This window comes from Gossypium hirsutum, chromosome D07 (assembly GCF_007990345.1).
Source record: "Gossypium hirsutum isolate 1008001.06 chromosome D07, Gossypium_hirsutum_v2.1, whole genome shotgun sequence".
In the NCBI taxonomy this organism is placed as follows: Eukaryota; Viridiplantae; Streptophyta; class Magnoliopsida; order Malvales; family Malvaceae; genus Gossypium; species Gossypium hirsutum.
The window spans coordinates 50,643,963-50,667,903 of record NC_053443.1 but is presented as its reverse complement, the minus strand read 5'-3'; the positions used below and the strand labels follow the sequence as shown (position 1 = coordinate 50,667,903).

General features: G+C 32.1%; 1 non-coding gene across 1 annotated transcript; it reads right to left on the bottom strand.

The window, feature by feature from the left end:
* Window positions 1-6,757: 6,757 nt before the first annotated feature.
* Window positions 6,758-6,864, bottom strand: LOC121219700 (small nucleolar RNA R71). The gene has a single exon (XR_005916591.1). It is a non-coding gene; the product is annotated as a small nucleolar RNA R71 (small nucleolar RNA).
* Window positions 6,865-23,941: the final 17,077 nt, after the last annotated feature.

Below are 23,941 nucleotides of genomic sequence, written 5' to 3'. Positions count from 1 at the left end.
GGGGGAGGGGTTTGTACCGAATTTGGTCTTTGGGCATTAAGGTAATTGGTTTGGGGTTTTTTTCTCTTTCTGCTTCAGTTTTGGTCAGCTTTTCTTTCCTCTCTTTTGCTTTTTGGTGCTGAATTTTGCTAAGGGCTTCAGGTACCTCTCGGGTTTGCTCATTTATATTTTTTAGTTTTCTTTTATTCCTTTTTGTTTGTTGTGGCCAAATAATTCTTTGGTTTTCCTCTCTGCCGAATCCCTTTTCCCTTCCTTCTTCTCTTTGTTGTCGAAGCATGTCTTCTCTTTTCTCCTCTTCTCTTTACAGCTTCTTTCTCTCCCCTACCTTTCCTAAACCTTGCCGAGTTTTTGATCCTTCTCCACTCTAGATTTTTGGTTTTCCTTTTAAAAAGGAGTATTGGCCTTGGTGCTTCTCTATCTCCTTGGTCGAATGTTGATAGGTAAGTTCTGTGACACCCTTTGTCTAGTTCGGTTTGCACTTTCCTATCCATATGTAACTGCCCCACTACAACCGTAGATCAGCGAAAAGCCAAAAAGCTGTAAATGTGGCATTTGAGACCACATGGGCATGCGATCGCTCGAGTGGTAAGCCCAACTTGCGATTTGTGGGAAAATGACTAAAATACCCTTGAAGGATAAAATGACTGAAATACCCTCGAGGGGTAAAATGACTGAAATACCCTTGAAGGGTAAAATGACTGAAATACCCTCGAAAGGTAAAATAATCAAAATACCCCCGAAGGGTAAAATGACTGAAATAACTCTGTAGGGTAAAATGACTAAAATACCCCCATAGGGTAAAATGATCAAAATACCCCCAAAGGGTAAAATGATCGAAATACCCCTAAAGGGTAAAATGGCTGAAATACCCCCGAAGGGTAAAATGACCTCGTAGGGTAAAATGACTATTATACCCTTAGGAGTCGAAATGATTGTTACGACCATATGTATGTATGACCGATTTGCTCTATGATATGTATGACTATGATCAAATATGATATTTTGCAGACACGTATGATATATGACATGGCATATTGCATGGGGTCGGGATACTGTTATGGAGGAAGTATAATGATTCTGGTAGCTTTGTTGTGATACTGATACTGGCAGCTCTACTATGATGCTACTACTGGCAGCTTTGCTGCGATATTGGTGTGTTGGCTGGGTGGGTCGATTTTATCCCCACATGGTGTATTGGTGGTACGGAGTGGTCTGTTGGCTGGATTGGGATGGTTTTCATTATTGCACTGTACTGATACTGAACTGGGCCAAGGCCACACTGTTACTGTATTGGGCCAAGGGCTATACTGTACTGTTACTGTATAAGGTTCAGGCCTAGACCGTTATTGCATGATTACTGATTGACTGTTGAGGGACTACACGTTGAGTTTTGTAAACTCACCCTCTTCTTTTAACTGTACAGGTAATCCTCAGCCATAGGCGATTCGGTGCTGCGAGGGACTCGGAGGTGGCCACACAATTGCTACTGTTTACACTTGCTTTTTTTTTAATTTAAATTATAAGTTGGGTTTTGTTTTTGTAATAAGGCCTTTAAGTTGGTTTTAAAATTTTAATTGGGCTTTTGCTTACATACTTTAAAATGCTAGTTAGGAGAAGACTAACTTTCAAAATAAGTATTATTTTCAAAGACATGAGCTTTAAGCAATAGAATTTAAAAAGCTTCCACGATTTTAGACCAACTTAATAAATCAATATCGGATAACTAGACAAACATTTTGACTAGTTGATTCATTAATTAATAATAAAGGGGTTGATTTTATACTTAGAAACATATTTTTATCAACGAGTTTAATTTTTGAAAGACACTTCATTGTGGCACACCAAATTCGACCATAACGTCTAGGCCGAGTTTGGGGTGTTACAATCATGGCCATAGCAAAAAGATCATATAGTGTAAGACCTAGTCTAGGATTAGACATCATATGAAGATAAGAAGACCATATAGTGTAAGACCTAGTCTAAGACTAAACATCATATGAAGATAAGATCATATAATGTAAGACCTAATCTAAGACTATGGCATCATATGGGGATACGAAGACCACATAGTGTAAGACCTAATCTGGGACTATGCTATCATGTGAGGAAAGAAGATAAAAATGGCTAGACAAGTACCAGAGATAAGGGCAAACCTCAATACGTTGATTTTAGGCAAATCCCTACCATCAAAAATGCAATTTACCAAAATGTGGAATCTTTTGAGGCTGTTCTTTGATAAGTGGAAGCCTTTGTGACTGTTTTTATGTTATACGTGAGCCTTTATGGTGAAATCTGTTATATGGAGCCTTAGTGGTTGACTCTGTGAATGCGTCTTCATGGCAAAGTATGTTATAGTGGATGTCTGTGTGGCTGATTTTGTTATATGCGTGCCTTTGTGCTTGGTTTTGTTATTTGAGGATGCCATTATGGCTATTTGATGTCAAAGTGGATGCCTTTGAGGCCATCTAACTATATGGATGTTTTTATTGCTATCTAATGATTTGTGGACACCCTTGTGGCTATCTAATGATGTATGGACACCTCTGTGGCTATCTAAGTCAAGTGGATGCCTTCGTGGTTACTTGATGATCAAGCGAGTGTCGGATGCTTCCGGAGATAAGAGAAGAAATCTAAAGTCAAGAATATGTCTTAGTGGCATAGTCTGTTAAATGACCTCAGGACAAAGATATAGTGGCCATGCCAAAGTAGCGGACTCTAAGTAAAGAGAAACTGTTTTGCTTGAGACAACAAAAGAATGGTAAGAAATGCATGATGATGAGAATCAGACTAAATCTGCCTTGACCACCAGTAGGAAAGTGAAATGGAAAGTAAGTTACCAGTACAAAACCATAAGTTGAATAATACTGACTGAGGTAAGTATGTTTACAGAATATGAAGTGGTACATGATATGTAGAGATTTAATACATGTTCCTACTAAGTTTGATGAATGCCTATTTGGTTCCATAGAGTAAAGTGCATTTTCTATATTTAATATGAAATGATGAATAAATGTATAATAATACCTAACTTAGTTCTTGTAAACTTATTATGGATGCCTCTGATTGTAGGATATATTAGAAAGATGAGAGACGAGAGACGATGCCAAGGCTATGCCATAAGAGTGGCGGTCCATGCTAATATGCATACAGAAAAGAGAAAGACATGTGACTGTAGTCCACGCCAAAGAAATCCAAAATAGAATTATATGAAAAGTCATGAAGATATGATAATGTTTACGTTTATGCAAAAGATTATATGGCGTACTAATGTCTGCGCATAAGCTATATAAATCTATATATGTACGAAGTAAAGTGAAACGAAATCGATGGTATTCATAGTCATTCAAAATGTAAAAGTACAACGTATGTAAAGGCATTCGTAATAAGAATATACGAGGTAATTCAATACATGAAAGTAGAAAATTTTATTAAGTCACTGCTCGTCTAGTACATAGGCGAATAGAAGAGTCTAGGTTACTTTTATTTTAGAAAGTAACACCCAATACTTTGATCTAGTTGATCGAATCTGGTGGAGGACGTTACACATATGATGTTAGGGTGAAAAAGTTTGATGAGGTTGTTATTGTCATGAAGTGCTAATGTCAGAGGAAGAAAGGAGATATGATGGAAGATGAAGAAGAATTATGTTCACAAACTAGGAAATTGATTGAGGAAATCTCTTCAGAAGATCAAGTCTCTAAGTCAAGGAAAGATGAATAACAGAATGGGCTATTAAAAAACGTTGAAGACAATGGTGATGTGACCATGACCAATTAGATAGAAGTTCGCCACGTTGTGGAGAAAAAAATATTGCATTAGAGACTAATAATGTGCTTAATCAACATATTTTTATGGTTCATTCTAATTAATTCTATATATGATTGCTACTAATTTTAGTACTTTATTGAATATTTCTAATGTAGTTGGAACACATGTCCAAAGTATTAAAATACAAGGTGGAACATGAATTACTTAGAAGATTTGGTATAGGAGTGAAACTTGGAATATAAGATTTATTGAATTTTAGGAATTAAAGGTCCTTCCTACAAATTCATCCATGAAAGTACCAAAGATATTTTGAAAGTGATTACCGAAGCCTTAAGCAAAACCCTTGGGTTTATCAAATGATATTTCCCAAGTTGTAGTGTCAAATTCATACATGGTTTAGCAAGTACGGTAAGACTTTCTTTGACCTTTTTTCCCTTTTCACTTGATTTCAGAACAATAATATAATCATCATTAAATCTGCAGCCACAATAATCTATTCACAATTGTAATATAAATACATGATTGTGACAACTTTCTTATTCATTTTCCACTTGTTGTTCTTTTTTTCGATGAGCAGAGAAGAATTACCTTAAATGGAAAGGTGTTCAGCCTAAAAAACTAATTACAAAGAATCAAAGACAAAGCTAGAGCATATCCTAAATTGAAGCTCTCATTCTATTCCATGAAACTATTGGGCAATATATTGGTGACACGTAAACCAACTAGTTATTCTTGAACCTTAAACACTTTGAGTGATTTGAGTGAATCTTTAGTGAGGATGTCAATTCTTGTCGATTTTCAATTAAAGGTAATTACTTAGATAATGGGATATACTTATATTTTCATGCTTTAAAATTTTTCAACTTGGATTGTTTGAATCTTTATGGCTCTTTTAGTTGAATTGCCAATGCATGAGTATTTACAAATTATTTCGAAACATTTTTTATAAGAATTACAAGTTGAGAAAGATTAATTTTAATGTGAGTTAAGGATTTTGCTTGAGGACGAGCAAATGCTTAAGTTTGGGGATATTTGATAAATGATAAAACTAACATATTTTAATCCCATTCTTAATACGTTTTTGGATGATTATTATGCAAATTGGTAAATTTGATGCTCCTAATCCCTTTAATTCATGTTCTTATACTTAGGTGAGCATTTAGGAGAAAAATGAGTGAAAATCAATGAAAAAGAGTAGATTTTAGGAGCCACACGGGTTAGGCACACACCCATGTGACCCACGCAAGTTGGACACACACCCATGTGCCAACCCTTGTCGATTTCGCATACTGCATCCCAAATACATAGACAAACACAATTTATGCTTTCTAAGCATTCTAAAGTCTATAAATACCAATTAGAAGAAGAGAGAAATGGGTCATTAGAGAAGATCGAAGAAAACACTCAGAGAACACCATCGAAGCCAACTCAAAAGCAGATCTACATCAATATTGAAGATCTTCTTTTAATTTCTTTTGATGTTTTTATGAGTTTCTTTATGTCTTGTGGTTATTCTGACTTTGAGATGTTTTCATTCAGGATTATAAACTAATTCTCTAGATACCTGGGGAAGATGAAACCTAAGACGAATTCTATTATTTGATTTCTGATTTACATGATAAATACTTGATTCTTGTCCTCATTTATGTGGACTTAATTCTTGTGTTAATATTTCTGGGATATTAATTCATGTGTAATAAACTTAATTCAGTGGAGGAAAAGTCATTGTTTTAAGAGTAGATCTAGCATAATTGAGTGGAGTTGCATGCAATCCTAGAAATAGGAAGACATAAATCTACCAGGTTAGAGTCAAATCTAATAGGGGAATCCATAGATCGATTTAATGCAATGATAGGGGTTTTAATTAGAAAGAGATTTCAATTAATCAACCTAGAGTCAGTTGTTCTTACTCTTAAAAGAGATATCAACATAATTTAGGGATTTCTACGGATCAAGACACCAAGTAAATAAATCGTTTAATTTAGATTCATAATAATAGGTGAAGTCTAGGTGGATTCTTTTCTGGGTATTGTTTCTCTCATTGGTTAACATTCGATTATTTTCTTGATTTATTCTCTGTTGCGTTTTTAGTTAAATTAATTTTGTAATTTTAGCTTTAAAATCCATCACTCCAAATTGTTGGCTAAATAATAAAAAAAATGGTAATTACTAGTACTTTTAATCGTCGTGGATAAGATATCTTTACTCATCATAGCTATACTACTATTTGATAGGCGCGCTTGCCTTTGTTGTATTTATAGCTAGTTTTGTGACTATTAAGTTTATGACGTCATTGCCGGGGGTTAAAATATTAGGAAAACTTGATTTTTATTAATTTAGCCATTTTTTATTTTATTATATTTTTGTTTTTATTTTAATTTTTACATTCTAATTTTTTTCTTTTATTTGCTTCTGGCAGGTTCCTTAGTTTTTTACTAGAAGAAACCTGTCGGGACCATTACTATTTGATAATGAAATTGAAAGTACAGCTTGTAGAAATTGTAAAGAAGTAAGGCAAATTCGACAGAATTTAGTAGACGAACAAGAGGAAACTATTATTACTGAGGAGATGGACAATAATTAGAATATTCAGCTACCTCCTATAGCTCCTGCTCTTGTTCCTTGTACTATGTAAGATTATGCCAAGCCCACTCTAACTGAGGCTAAATCAAGTATTGTACGACCCACCATTGCTGCAAATGCTTTAGAAATGAAGTCGAGCACTATTCAGATGGCACAACAGTTTGTGCAGTTCGATGGTTTGCAAGAAGAAGATCCAAATACTCATTTGGCAAATTTCTTGGAAATCTACGAAACTTTAAAGATAAATGGTGTCATTGATGACACCATTCATTTATAGTTATTCCCTTTCTCGTTAAGGAACAAAGCTAAACAGTGGTTAAACTCTTTACCACGAGGTTCCATCACTACATGGGCCCAAATGACCAAAAAGTTCCTTCTGAAGTACTTCTCATCGGCTAAGATAGCCAAGTTGAGGAATGATATCTCCTCTATTGTTCAGATTGATTTAAAGACTTTAAATGATGCATGGGAGATGTACAAGGACTTATTGAGACGGTGCCCTCACTATGGGTTACCTTTATGGTTACTGGTTCAAACCTTTTACAACTTAATCCATTTTATTTATTTATTAAAGTTGATTGTATCAATATACTATAACATACATACTTACATATCATCCATTATATCACAAACATGAATAATATAAAGCAGTAAATAAATGCAATAGTTATAACCCATAAAACTAAGGTGGTCTCTCCCAAGCCAGTGGAAGAACCAAAAGTAATCCTAAAGGTGTGAGTCACTTCACAAGCTTCTTTCTCACTTTTAGTAGCCCAACCTTCACCTCTTCTAGTCTGTAACAGCTCGTACAATTTACAACTATAGAAACTCATTTTACATATGAGGGAGTAGGATGAGAAGAGAAATATAAGAGAAAAATAGAAAGGCACGACATGCAAGCCATATTTATAAAATTATAGCCTTTGTAAATTATAAATTAAATGGGTCGGGCTATAACCATGCATTTCAAACACCGTGCATATTAATCATGGGAATTACAAAATTGTCACTATAATTAATGTCGCCTACGAAAGGGATTAATAAGCGAAAATTAAGAAACTGCACTTAGATCTCTATGATAAAAAACATCATCGTTTGATAATTTTTTTTTTCAAAAACATAATATTTTAGAATTTTAATCAATAAGATTTCTTATTAAAACAACTTTTGTTCCTAATTTTCGAATGTTACCCACAAGTTAACAATTAACTTTGAATAATGGAAACTCCATTGCTCCAAGACAAATCTGTTAACCCTTAACAAATAATATATAAAATCCAATAGACATCAAAATAAATTATTAACATTTAATTATATAATCACATAGGTTTAACAGACTAATCATACACGATTATTAAACGAATCGCATGTATCGTATATACATAAAACAGATCGAGTAATTCAATTATACAACATGTATCTCACATAATTGCATCAACCAATCAATTTAATCTCGAATTTGTATCGTACAAGTGGCTCTGATACCACTATTTGGTCATCGATGTGCCCCGTAGCACAATGGGAAAAAATTATTCCAATGATCCTGAATTATGGATCTATGTACAAGGAACGAATCGGGTTGAAACAAGGGTAAAAAATATATCTTTTCATTTTTCTAATCCCTCTACGTGATGTTGAACTCAAGCCGCAACAATAACATCTTGGCTTTTACATTATCCACCCAGTCAAGAACGAACAACAAAACTCTCTTGAACTATTTCAAACAGAATTTTCAAAATGGTTGCTAGACATTATTTTTGTTTTTTTGGTAACTTACACACTATTAGGGATTCTATTCCTTTTTATTAATCACCCATAATAAAAGCAAAAGAATTCCTTTTTTATTTTTAGAGAAAACTATGGAAGGTATTAAAATGTTATATTTTTTTCCAAAATAATATTAACTTTCATAAATATTTTAACTTTAACCAAAATAATTATATCTATTTATTCTAAGAATTTCGGTGAATAATATTTTTTTCATATTTTATATGAATCAAATTCATATACTAAATTTAACTATATTTCTTGCGTACAACAAGTTTATACATATAATGTGTTCAGTATTTAACTGTCAAATTAAAGTAATTCAATAATTAATTTAATTCATGTGACAACTAAACACAATACCAATTGTGTTTGGATTCTGTTGGCTTTAACCATAAGGTGTAACCATGTAGGCTCTTGTGACGTTAGTAGTAATACTAGAACATTTCTAATGTTACAAGCAATGAATGACATTTAGCGATGCATCATTGCTACCTAAGTTACAAAAAGTCGTGATTCAACATAACCTTTATATCTAGATTAGATTCAATTCATGAAATAATCACGCTCCAATCTCATATTTCTTGATATTCTGAGTAGACCATAATAAACAAATAAGTGTGATATCTCATATAAACGTATTTCAGCATTGTCATACATATCTAGTCTCACTCCATCAAGTGGCCTACGATATTGCTCTCATTATGTAGGAGGGACAAATCCTATCTTGATCAATCATATCTCACTATATAGATTATGACACACCCAACATCAGTCTTTATAGTACAACCTCTTATAGTAGAAATTTGATTATATCAAAATATACGACTCACGATGTTGGGATAATGATGATCTCAAGTCAGAGAATCGTATACATACATAATAATCCAAGAAACATACTCACAGTGTAACACCCCAAACCCGGTTTAAACGTTATGACCGAATCTGGCGATGTCACATTGTAACACCCCTTACCCGTATTCGACGCCGGAATAGGGTACGAGGCATTACTAGAAGACATACATTTGCATACGTATTAAACCGAGTTACAAAATTTCATTCAAATTAAAACTTTTAAATTACTAACGTGCTTTTATAATTCTTTACAACATATCCTCGAAATATTATATTCATAACAAATAGGGCCTACGAGACCTGATATTTACTCATGTAATTCAAAGCTTCATTTCCATTTCATTCAATTCACAATTTCTCATGTTCACAATTCAAATCAATTTCTAAATCCAATATATATATATTTCAATCATCTATGAATATAATTCAAGTTACACGAACTTACCAGGCTAAATTGCAGAAATACCAAAATTCAGGGACATTTTGGTAATTTTCTATTTTCCTTAAATTTCCACCCAATCTTGATATAAATTAATATTTCATTCAATTTATTCATTTAAATAATAAAACAATTCATTTCATGCAATTTGGTCACTTTTTGACACTTTTACCAATTTACCCTTAAAATATTACTTTTATTCAATTTAGTCCTTGAACCTAAAACATGCAAATTGGTCATTTTTAATGAGAACTAATGCTAGTTAAATAATCATTTATTTTCCTCCTCCTCCTCTCCATTCCACATCCTTAATATATAATATGCTTATATATAACATTATCTATAATTCCACCATTTATTTATATATTAATTCAAAGCTGTCCACTTGAGTCATAGTCACTAAATTATTTATATCTTGAGCTACGGAATTCTGAATTAATATCCGATAAATTCCTATGAAACTAGACTCACATATTTTCTTACCATAAGATTTTACAAAATTTTGGTTTAGCCAATAAGTACAGTTTATTCTTTAAATTTCCCCAATTTCACTATTTGATAGTTCCAACCCCTCTTCACAAAAAATTAATTATCTCCTTGTACAGAATTTGGATGATGTTTCCGTTTGCTTATATTGAAAATAGACTCATTCATGATTTTAAACATACAAATTTAAGCCTCTAATAATTTTTATTCAATTTTTTATGATTTTCCAAAATCAAAACAGGGGAACCCAAATTCATTCTGATCTTGTCTCACAAAATTTATTATATCTCATGATTTACAATTCCATTACTTACACCATTTCTTATATGAGAAAATAGACTTAATAAGCTTTAATTCCATAACTTTTTTCATACTATAATTCGATTTCCACAATTTATGGTGATTTTTCAAATTTAACCTACTGCTATTGTCCAAAACTGTTTTAGTGCAAGATGTTGATTACTAAGTTTATAACTCCCTAATTCCCTTTCTCTATAATATTTCCCATCATTTTCACTTATTTCCCTTTACTAATATATGAAGAATATAAGACTTTATTTAAGAAAACTCTACTACAACATCATTTCCATGCTTTTTCAACAATAACAAACTTAAAAATCTATTGAAATCTTGATGTTCTTACCTTGTGCTATTGATTTCAAACTTTAACTTGATTTTCTCTCTCCTCCAGCTTCTATTTCTTGAATCTAACTTACACTCTAGCTTCCCATTGTCTCCTCATTATTTTTCTCTTGGAACCTATGGAAATTCTTTTGATTTCTAGGTGAAAATAGTGAATTTCTTGTGAAAGGACCAAATTGTAAAGAAAGCAAAACTTTCTTTCTTCTCTTCTCTTCTAACGTTGGTTGCCTGGAAAGATGATGATTTTTTCATCATCTTTTCCTCCCTTTTATATTAATCATTTAATAATAAAATAATACTAAAAATCTTAATAAAATATTAATTAAATAACATTTATCTAATTAATTAATTTAAAATATCACAAACATCATCATTACCTTCTGGAATTCTCTCTCTCTATTTGACCATTTTTCCCTTTATAATCTTTTGAAATTCCATCCTTGAGTCATCACTTAATTTGGTAAAATTGCAATTTAACCCCTCAAAGTTCTTCACCTTTTCAATTTGGTCCTAATTTATCCATTTTCCTTAGTTTTTAGATTATTCCACCCTTAAAATATTTACACTATTGGTCATTCAAATTTTTTGTATTTACACTTTAACCCCTCAAATTTTGAGTATTTACTCTTGGGCAACAAAACTTTTCTCACTTTTTCAATTTAATCCTTTCTTAAATTAATATGTCATAATGTACTTCCCAATGTTGACATAATTCAATATTACCCTTTTTATCCCTTTATTTCTTTATTTTACCATATCAAGGATATTATCTCACTTTCTTACTATAGCAATTTCCGGGGTATTACACACAATGGGTCAGTTCAATATGTTGTTCTCTAACACATACTCATGTATTGGTTTTGACATCCCTATGTCAATGATAACACTTTGTCATCAATCAACTACACATTAGTCTCAATTCATTATTATTGTCGAAGCCCACAATAATAATTGACCTATGACCTCTTAAAAATAATCATATTATTCTTAGGACTTTATTATTAATCAATTTATTTACACAAATAGAAAAAGAAACTGAAATAAAATGGCAATGTCTTGTATTAACAAACAAGGTAAAACAAGTATGTGATTACAATCATCTTATGATTGGTATTTGGGCATACTCTAACACTAAGTTCACATCCAAGTGGATATCCGATTCAGTGTGTTCCTACTATATATGTCCCAATAAGGATTGGTTCTCCACATACAGTTCGGTTGAAGGTTGAGTTGTGCTTATGGGAAATAACTCACCCTACAAAATAATTGGCATTGGTACCATTCAGATTAGGATGCATGACGAGATAACCAGAACACTGTCAGATGTCAAGCATGTACTTGATTTAAAAAAGAATCTCGTCTCTTTGGGTATTCTAGGCTCAAATGGTTAAAAGATCGTCATTGAGTCAAACAAATTAAAGGTATCTCGTGGAGCTCTTGTATTGATGAAAGGAAAAAAGTCAGCAGCCTATACATTCTGAAAGGTTTAACGGTGACTAGTTTGACAACAATTATGGAAGTAGAGGCAAAACCGTCACTACGTCACGACGAGGACTCTCCTGACGTCGTGACGACATGACAAAATCTGCTCTTTTTAAACTCTAAATCAACCTAATTGTGGCACATGTTACTCGATCATATAAGTGAAAAAGGTATGACCATTTTGAGCAAAAGAGGTCTGTAACACCCCCTAACCTGTATTCGTCGCCGGAATAGGGTTACGAAGCATTACCATATAAATGGAGCATTAAACATACATTTCATACATCATCTAAAACCTATTATAAAACATTCATTCACATATATTGTTCCTAAATCAAGCCCCCGAGGCCCTAGAATCACCTTAGAAACAATTCGGGACTAAATTGGAAACATTTGGAAAGTCTAAGAAAAAGTTAGAAAAGTATAACTACAGGGGTCACACGGATGTAAGGCCAGGTCGTGTGCCTCATTTAGCTGAGACACATGCCCATGTATTAGGTCGTGTAACATTCGAACTAGGGACACACGGTTAAGCTAAAACATTTTAACCCTCAATCTTTAACAATTTTACAAATTGATCCTCGGGCTAGCCAGGTTAAGCTAAAACAACTTTAAAAACATAAAAATATTAAAAACGAGCTAAAAATCACTTACATGCAATGGGAGAGCTTGGCCGAATGTCCTAACCCCTCTTTAATAGTGATTTTCGGTGTCCAGTAAGAAATGAGGAAGAATATGTTCATCTTTTCTTTTGTTTATTTTCAATTTAATTATTAATTTACTATTTTAGCCTTATTACTTATTAAAATGTAAAGTAAAACCTTGTCATGAATATCCACTAACTATAGAAATGGTCTAATTATCATCTAAGTCCAGTCACTTTAAATTTTTATTTTCATTTGGCCCTTTTAACAAATAAAACTCCACTTTCGCACCTTTTACGATTTAGTCCTTTTCATTTAATTAATCATGCAAACATCAAAATTTCTTAACAAAATTTTAATACGACTGTACTAACATCCCATAAACATTAAAATAATACTAAAATAGTAATTTAGTTTTTGAATTTATGGTCCCAAAACCACTGTTCCAATTTTATTAAAAATGGGCTATTACAAAGTCTTCTTACAGGCACCAAAGTTGGAAAGTTAGATTTCTGCGAGCATTGCATTTATGGGAAGTAGACTCGAGTTAGCTTCAATTTCGAAGTGCATATGACTAAAGGGACCCTTAACTACATTCATTTCAATTTCTAGGGTCCGACTCTAGTTGTCTCCAAATGAGGTAGCAGATATCTTCTAGCTTTTATTGATGATCACTCCAGAAAATTTTAGGTATACTTTCTGAAGCACAAGAGTTCAGTCTTTTGGATCTTTAAGCAATGGAAGACCCTATAGAGAAATGTATTGGGAAGTCCGTAAAGCGATTGAGAACGAATAATGGGCTCGAGTTTTGTTCAACTGAATTTAATGATTTCTATAAATTTAAAGGAATTGAAAGACATCTTACAGTTGTTGGTACCCCATAGCAGAATGGTGTTGTCAAACGAATGAACAGAACATTACTTATGAAAGTTTGATGCACGCTTTCCAACATAGGTTTTGAAAAGGAGTTTTGGGCCAAAACAGTTAATCTAACAAGCTATTTGGTGAACTAGTCTCCACAATGAGCATTAGATTAAAGGGTTCCTGAAGAGATTTGGTCATGTAATCCTTCTAATTAATTTAACCTTAGATTATTTGGTTGTCCTGCTTATGCTCGAGTCAATCAAGAAATGCTTGAACCAATGGCGGTGAAGTGTATTTTTCTGGGTTTTGTGGCCAAGATAAAAGGCTATAAGTTGTACCAAAAATGAGTAAGATCATCGTCAATAAATATGTTACATTTGATGAAACATCAATGATTCTGTGAAAGAGGGGGTTATCGAGTCAAAACAACACCGAAAAGCCAAGTGTTTCAAGTAAGGTGGAGCCAAAAATGAAAATAGAGAATGATGTCACGATGACACAACTTCACAACGAATAGGGGCAACGTATTAACAAAGAGATTCGCCACATCACGATATCACGTAAAATCATGAAACCGATGTCTTTTCGATGCAATAGAAGTTTTCTAAAGCCACTCCATCCCAATCAGAGACCATTCAAGATTATAAGTTAGCCTGAGACAGATCAAGGCGAGAGATCAAACTATCACAAAAATACTGTGAAAAGCATCGACTCAGCTGACGCTACAAATAATTCAGAGGTAGTTTGGGCTTCTAATTCCAGTAAGTGGCTTGTCACTATAGAAGAAGAAATGGAGTCTCTTCAAAAGAACGAGACGTGGCAACTTGTTAAACCACTCACTAGAAAGAAAATAATTGGTTGCAAGTGAGTGTTCAAAAAGAAGTAAGGATTGGGTTGAGATTACATGAAATATAAGGCGAGGTTGGTTGCAACTGGTTATATTCAAGTGGAGGGAGTCGATTTTCATGATGTTTTCTCTCTAATTGTGAAAAATACATCCATTCAGGCACTGTTAGCTCTTGGTGCATTACACAATCTTGAATTAGAGTAGTTAGATGTGAAAATTGCATTCCTTCTTGGCAACCTAAAGGAGAACATTTACATGTAACAACCTGAAGGCCTTAGAATCGAAGGCAAGGAAGACCATGTTTGCCTACTACAAAAATCTTTATTTGGCTTGAAGCAGTCCCCTTGTTAGAGGTACGAGAAGTTCGATTCTTTCATGTTAAGTATCGTTTCATTTAGAGGAAGTACGATAGCTGTGTGTATCTACAACATCCTGATGATGGGTCATTCATTTACTTGGTGATTTATGTTGATGATATGTTAATTATGACTAAGGATCCATCATAAATAAATCAACTTAAAACCATGCTTAAATCTAAGTTCAAGATAAAGGATCTTGGTGCAGCAAAGAAAATTTTAAGGATGGAAATTTCGAGAGATAAAACACTCTGGGAAGTTATTTCTATCACAACAGAGATACATCAAAAGGATTCTCAAGTAGTTTGGAATGCAAGATTCTAAACTAGTTAGTACCCTTTTAGTTACACACTTCAGACTTTTGGCTTTAGATTCATGTACATGTCATCGGTTCTTTATTCTAGTGCAGTTAGAAGTTTAATGTATACAATGGTATACACTCGTCCCAATATTTCACATGATGTTTGTGTAGTAAGTAGATATATGGCCAAACTCAACAAATTACACTGGCAAGTTGTTAAGTGGATTCTCATATATTTGAAGGAGACATCCAACACTTGTTTAGGATTCAGAAGATGTTTAGAAGGTTTAGTCGACTATGTTGACTCAGATTATGCCAAAGACTTAGACAAAAGAAGATCTCTCATAGGTTATCTGTTCACTTTCAGTAATTGTACAATTAGCTGGAATGTCACCCTTCAGGCCACTGTGGCATTATCAACTACAGAGGCGAAATATATGGCTATCATAGAGGCTGTGAAAGAGCTCATTTACTTTAGAGGTCTATTTGGGGAGCTGATTGATAAAAATGACAAGACTATTGTATATGGTAATAATCTCACGAAAGATTAGATGCATCATGAAAAAACAAAGCATATAGATATCCACTACCACTTTCTTTGAGAGTTGATCGCTTAAGGAGATGTTTAGATTCATAAAATTAGCAAAGAAAACAACCCAACAGACATTATGACAAAAAGTCTTCCAATTTCCAAGTTCAAGCATTGCTTAGACTTGGTAACTATTTGACAATAATCGAGTTAGGCTCCTAATGGGGCTCGACAAAGAAGGCATTTCAAAAATACGAGTCTATATGGAGATTAGTGGAGTGTGCCTCGCATTTCGAATGATACAGAGTTGATGTCGTGACAACGAAGAGTCGGCCTCCTGACGAGAAGAACCGTCATCTCGACGATACGATGCATGGCGTCCCAACCAGCCAAACACGACATCACGACGTGGCGACGTGTTCCCTACTCAACCACGTTTTTTTTTCCTAGTTAAACTTTGTTATCTTTTCCCAATCTAACTCTGATTATTTTAGGGATATTTTAGTTATATTTTCACACAAATTTCAACCTATAAATAGGCCTTTTAGCAACCCTAGAAAGTAAGAGAGTTGGTGGGAAATTTGAGGAAATTTTGTATTATATCAGGTTTGGGTTTGTTTATTTCTCCATCTTATACTCCCCTTTTAGTTGTTGTCGTTTTTAGTGAATTTTTTTCTCAGAGGTTTTTATTCTCTTCGGAGAGATTTTTCGTGTAAAATTTATGTTCGATGGTTATTTATACGAGTCGATCCCAACAATTTGACTTGAAATTTTCAAAAGAAAAAACGTTTGTCAATAAATGAATAATTTATTAATAAAATGATCATAATTTTAAAAATGATCAAGATACGCATTTTGATTGAATTAGTGCACTTGACAAGATTGCTTTTAATCGTTTAATTAATGTCATTAACCCTTTTTAATAATAAGAAAACATATTTGTAGTAAGCACCAAACCTACTTGTTTATCCGTATGCCTTTTTCAATTCATGGGACTGTTATCAGAGTGGTTTACACTTCACATCAAATATTAATGATTGTACTGTAATAATAATATAGAAAAAGAAAACATGTAATTGGTACTTATGATAATGTTAAAAATTGCGTCCTGCGTCTTCAGAAAAAAATATATAATGGAAATAAAGGATGTGATGTAATAAATTATTAAATTTATATGTTTTACGTTTTACATTATTTTTCAATTATTGCATCAAAATAAATATGTAATTCAGATTAAATTAAAACTTTGTTTTTATTGGTTGAAGGGGTACCTCTACAAAAGTTTAATAATATTACAAAAACGAATAGAAAGTGTGATAGTACCTCTAATTTTCTGGGACCTTATTATCTAAATTTTCCTAATAAAGAGAAAAACAAACGTTTCTATCACATATTTCTACTCTTTTAATAAAATATTGGATATCACCGAATAGAAATCCCTGCCCTTAAAATTTCATTAATTGTTGTAACTTTTTAAAATTTTACTAGTATTATCACAAAAATAATTTAAATTAATTGGTGCACACAGAAATTTGTTTACCATCCAAACAGAGTGTTCCGACCAATACAGGTGGCACCAAAATAGAGTTGAGTATTTTGGTTTTAATTGTTTTCTTAAGTTAATTTTGTCTATCGTAATTTATATATTATTTTATCTAAATTATTACAATAATTCAATTTTAACGAAATATCATTTACGTAATATACTGATATATTAAAAAGCCTTTAAATAATTGTTAAACTTATTCAATATATTATTAATTTTTTTTATTTTAGTTAAATAATTATTATTTTAAATAATAATAACTCTATTATTTTTAATAAATTGATTTATAGAATTATTTGTAGATCGATTTAGTATTTGTATCCTATTATTTAAAAAATAAAAAGTTATTTTAAATAATAATAACTTTATTTTTTTAATAAATTGATTTATAGAATTATTTGTAGATTGATTTAGTATTTGTATCCTATTAGTTTAAAAATAAAAAGTTATTTTTGTTATAAAATAATAATAATGCAAATAACACAAATAGAATAGAATAGAATAAAGAGGGGTTTCTATTGTCTTTCTCTACTTTTTCATCATTATTACAAGTAGTATACCCCTATATATATAAGGAGATTGGCTCCTTATTTTCTAACACATAAATAGAAAATGAGTTACAAGGAGATGAAAGGTGAAAGGTTGATTATAATGAAATCCACTTAACAACATTCATAAAACTCCCCCTTGGATGTTCATCCTATAAAAGATATGCCTCATTCAAAGCCTAATTAGGAAAAAACCTTATGGGACAAAAATCTAGTGAAGGAAAAAAGAGTACATAATCTTTTAATACACAATATGTCACAATCTTAAAAGAAAAATGTAATGCGAATATACTCCTCCTCATTTAAGCATCACTTCAGATCTTTGAAACGACACAATCCAATGCTGAAAATTAACTTCTCAAATGTAGCAGCACAGAGTGTCTTAGTAAAAAGATTTGTCAAATTCTCACTTGAACGAATATGTTGAACATTTATATCTCCATTCTTTTGTAGATCATGAATGAAGAACACTTTTGGTGAGATATGTTTTATTTTATCACCCTTAATATATCATTCTTTAAGTTGTGCAATGCAAGTTGTATTATCTTCATATAAGACTATTGAAACTTCTTTTTCAGAGCATGAGCCAGAATCTTCTCGTATATGATAAATTACAAACCTTAGCCACACACGTTCACGACTATCATCATGGATTGCCAAAATGTTAGCATGATTAAAAGAAGTAGCAACAATTGTTTGTTTCATATAGCACCAAGAAATTGTAGCACCACCATATGTGAAAACATAACCAGTTTGTGATGGAGCATTGTGAGGATCAAATAAGTACCCCGCATCTACAAAACCAACCAATTCCATTTTGGTTAGGTTAAAGAAGAACAAACACATATCTCTCGTACCTTAAAGATAACGAAAAACATGCTTAACCTCATTCCAATGTCTTCAGGTTGGACAAGAGCTAAATCTTGCTAATAAGTTGATAAAAATGATATATCATGTCGTGTATGACTAGCAAGATACATCAATGCACCAAGGATACTTAAATATGGTACTTTAGGACCAAAAAAATGTTCATCATTTTCTCGAGGACGAAAAGGGCCTTTATTTACATCAAGTGATCTAACAACAATTGGAGTGCTCAACGGATGTGCTTTATGCATGAAAAATTTTCTTAGCACTTTTTCTATATATGTTGTTTGATGCACAAAGATTCTATTCTTTAGATGCTCAATTTGTAACTTTAGACAAAATATTGTCTTTCTAATGTCTTCCATTTCAAATTCTTTTTTTAAAGACTCCATTGTCACTAAAATCTCTTCAATAGTCCCAATGATAGTTAAATCATCAATATACACAACAATTATGAAAAATCCTAAGTCAAACCTCTTTATAAAAATGCATTGGGAAATAAGATCATTCTTATAGCCTTCTCTCAATAAGTACTCACTAAGGTGATTATACCATGTCCACCCAAATAGTTACAATCCATAAAGAGATTTATTTAATTTGATTGAGTAATTTTCTCTAGAACATTAATTAATTGCTTTTGGAAATTTAAAAACTTCTGGGAGTTTCATGTAAATGTCATTATCAAGTGGGTCAAATGAATAGGTTCTAACTACATCCATTAGGTGTAAATCAAATACAAACTCATTACGAAATGATTCGAGTCGTATGTGTGTGCCCAATCATGAATTTGAGTAAAGCTAAGTTCATTTCAACAGAATAGATGAAAGGCTCCAAACAAAGGTTTTAAAAGGAAGAAGGATTAACAATGAATGGAAAGATCGGCTAAGGGCAGAGAATGAACCAACAGTAGAGATTGTTGACCCGAATCTCAAATTAGCTCTTAGGTGAATGTCGGTTTAGAAAAAATTAGTAAAGAACCTTGACCCACTATTAAATGTGATAGGAACCAAAGGTATAATGAACACCACACCAAAGGTGAAAAGTTCAGTTTAGCAAAGGAAGGAATGATGCCACAAGATAACTTGATAAGTCAATTCAGTTCCGAAAAGAACAAGGAGAATTGGAAATCTCACAAGTTTTAATTTTAACATAAATTCAGCAAAAGTGCCTTACAATGAGCTAATTACAAGAATTTATAATGCTAAATAAGGTCTAGCTAAAAAGTCACAATTATTCAGCTTAAATGAGCTAATAATGAGCTGAAATTAACTTAATGATTAAACATAAACTCTTGAAGTTCCAGGCCTAAGTAACAGCAACTTTAATATTCCAATTCAGCTGATTAAATGATCTTGAATGCTTAGGTTTCATTCTTGAGCAGCCAAAGAGTTTAGGAAGAGCTTTAAATTCTCCCTTGGATAGCCAAATAGACACCATGGAGAAGAAGAATAGGCTGTTGAATTTAAAGGATGTATAATGCTTTCCTTTAAATAATGTAACAACACATTTGAATAATGTATAATGCTCTCATTTAATTGATGTAATAGCCCCTTGTATGTAACTGATTCTAACTAAATAGTCACAATTAACACTTTGTAACAGCCCTTGTACTTAACTGATTCCAACTAAATAGTCACCTTCAAACATTTATTAACAAACACATTTAAACACACTAAACTTAATAAGCAACTAAATAGTCACATGTAAGCATTTATTAACAAACACATTTAAACACATTAAACACATTTAAACACATATTAGACTTAATAAGTTTAATTAATAAACTGTAAATAAACACATTTAACACTTAACTTAATTTAATAAACTAAAAACACATGCAATAATAAATTATTCCAGCAACTAAATTAACTAAGATGAACTTAATTAACTAATATGAGTAATTTATTCCAGCAACTTAATTAACTACCAGCAACTTAATTAACTAAGATAAACTCAATTAACTAAGATGAGTAATTTATTCCAGCAGCTAAATACTTATTCCAGCAAATTAAAAATGTGTTGAAGTTAAGCTAAATGAGCTTGGGTTGAACTAGACAAGCTTGAAAAAGCTAGAATTGAGCTCATTGAGCTGAAATTAAGCTTCATTTTACACTTGGGCCCCTTGAGCTTAGGCCAATTTTGAGGTCGTCGAGTTGTATCGAAACATTATGCGGCCAGGAGCGCATCATCAAGCCCTTCTCTTATTGCCAATCTAATCAAGAACCTAAAGTAGTTACATTTACCACAAGAAAGTATGTCTCTTCATAATAAATATCAGGTATTTTTGAAAATCCTTATGCAACCAAGTGCACTTTATATCTCATAGTTTCTCCTTTTTCATTTCTCTTTCTCACAAAAACTCATTTATATCCCACAGGTTTTACACCTTCAGGTGTACAAACTACATGTCCAAATACTTGTCTCTTCGTAAGAGATTTTAATTCCACCTCAATTGCTTCTTTTCATTTTGGCAAAAATGTCAATTAGGGATTAAATTGAGAAATTGTGAAATGTTGTGGTTAAAAGTGTGAATAAAGAGAAATTACGGGCTGCTAGTAGTGTGTGATAAATTTGGCTAGGCATGGGTTTAGGTCTAATTGCATAAATTTGTCATTTTATGTGATAAGGACTAAATTGAAAAGTAGTCAAAAGTCTAGGGAAAAATGTATAATTTGCCAAAATTATGAAATTGAGCTTAATTGAATTGAATAGAAGATTGAATGTGTTAAATTGATATTATATATATCAAGATAAGCAAATACCGAAATTGGATCGGGGAAAACGTAAAGTTGATGAATAGGCGATAATTTCTATCCAAGCGACTCGAGGTAAGTTCGCATGTGGCAATTTCATTATAAATACATGTTAAATGCTTTGATATTGCATAAACTATGATTAAGAGATTACGGATATTGTTTGAATTGTGAATACGACTCGATGAATGTGTTCGACGATGAAATCGACAAGTGTAACTTTCCAGTTGAACCTTAGGAATAGTTTAGGATAATAGTGACATGTCATTAAGTTATGTGTTGGCTTCGGGCCATGATATCGGCACTACGAGTGCGAGTAATACCTTGATTTGGCTATGGGCCATGGTATAGGTACTTATAGATTGAGATCTTCGAATATCCAAATTTTGTTCCGAATGGTTCGACGGGTAAATGCATGAGATGATTTAGAAAGAGGTTAGTACGAGACGATACAGGTACGAACAGGACCTATTCAAGTATTTAATAAAGAAAGATGATGAAATGGTATTTGATCATGTTTTAAGACATGAGAAAGGTTTATTGTAATAGTATATAGGGTGATGTTATGTATAATTAGTTGAATTGTATTTATGTGATGTATTGAATTATTCACTTACGAGCTTACTAAGCTATGAAGCTTACTTTGTGTTATTTTCTTATATTTTATAGAGAATTAAGGCTAGCTCAGATCCAATAGTCGTCAGGAATATCATCACGCTATCGAACATCTAAGTTGGTACATTTGAATCATGTATATATGGTATATGGTATATGGCATGTATAGACTAGTTGTAGTACTTTGGTTGTGAATATAGTCATGAGAATTAGCTTGTAAATGAATATGTTTGCTTAGTATAGATATAGCCATGAATGATGGCTTATTTTGGTATGTTTTGGTATAAATGTGGCTAAGGTATTATAGTTGTTCAAATGGTTATATTTTGAGTTTGGTAAATGATCTATATGGTGTGACTGAAGTTGGTAATTAGAGAAGCCATGCTCTTATGAATAGATGCTTAATGATATAAGTTTTGAATAGGTATTTGGCATTAACTTGAGTATTGAATTTTGTAAAATTGGATATTGTATAAATGATGCACTTGAATTTGATTGATTGACAATTTAGCAAGAAGGTAATTGGAAATTTAATATGTGTTGCATTAATAAGTTAATTGAATGGAAATGTTGTTGTTCGAAATTTCCATTTAAAATGTTTAATATATGTATGCCTATTAAGTCGTTTGGGACAGCTTGACTTAGATTAAGCGTTGCGATATATATTTATACTTGGTATATGAAAACATAATGTAATAAGCCTATTTATAATTTTATAATTCGAATGTCTTGATAGTTGATCACATGATTCGGCTGTTGGATTTATAAAGCATGTGTTGTATGAAGTTGATGCATCGTTCGTATTTGTAATATGATAAATAATGCTCGTTGAGTTAATTGGTTATACGCTTTATATATATGTATGTATGAAATTGACTTATATGAATGAGTGAATGGTTACTATTTGAATTTGATAACTATTGTAAAGAGGTCAATATATTTTGTGCATGAATTTTAATAAATAATCGTGATAAACTAGGTTTTGTTTGGTAATGCCTCGTAACCATAATCCGACAACGGATACAGGCTAGGGGTGTTACAGTTCTTATCTTTGAAACCAACTGGTTTACCACACTTCAAATGTGCTTTAGAATCACTAGTGACAAGAGTTTTTCCTTTAAGGACATCAATTCTGATTAGAGCATTTGCAGCTAGTATATGTGATTTTGTCACTCTTTTTGGATCAATTAGTATGTATGGCAATTGATTTGCTAAAATTTGTAAATGAATTATCCTCTGCACCTCCAGTTCACATTGTTGCATACGAGGATCAATATGAGATAATGATTTTTCATTTCAATCTATTTCTTTTTCCAGTTGTTTATATCCTTGTTCATATCTCACATATATTTCTATCCTCCTTTGAGGACCCATCTTAAAGTGTTGTGGTGGAAATGAAATAGTTATTACACATTCATATATTCTTTAGATGAAATCTATTGGCTTATAAATGAAAGTCAATTTTCACAAGACAAATATTTCTTACATATTGGCGTGATGCAAATAAAATTACATGCTTATTGTAAAGCAATTCTTATATCAATGGTTAAGCAATTAAATGGAGGCATAGTTTTGCTCACCATTAGGTATAACATATATATACATAGACAACTTAATATTATCCTAACTAAAACTATGAAAATCAAGCTTGAGATATAATGCACCAGCGTTGTTAGCACAAATTGCATACTATAGAGATTGTGCACAATCAAATTATTTTATGAAATAATATCGCAAACTTCAAGTTGCACACATGTGATACATGAGCTCATATAATATTTGGTTATCATCCAAAAATGCAACTGACCTCTAACTTTAGCTAATGTTAGGAATTGATGACAATTATTAAAATATAACTTATAATTCTTCAATAAAATCATATAAATTTTCATCAAATTATTTTGCATCATTATTAACTCAAGATTGTCTAATCGAGCATACCAACATTATGAACTTCTTTTCACTATCTCATATGTCATTCATTTAAGTATAATTTATTCCATCAGGGAATATATTATTGGGAAACGTGTCTATATTGTAGTAAACATG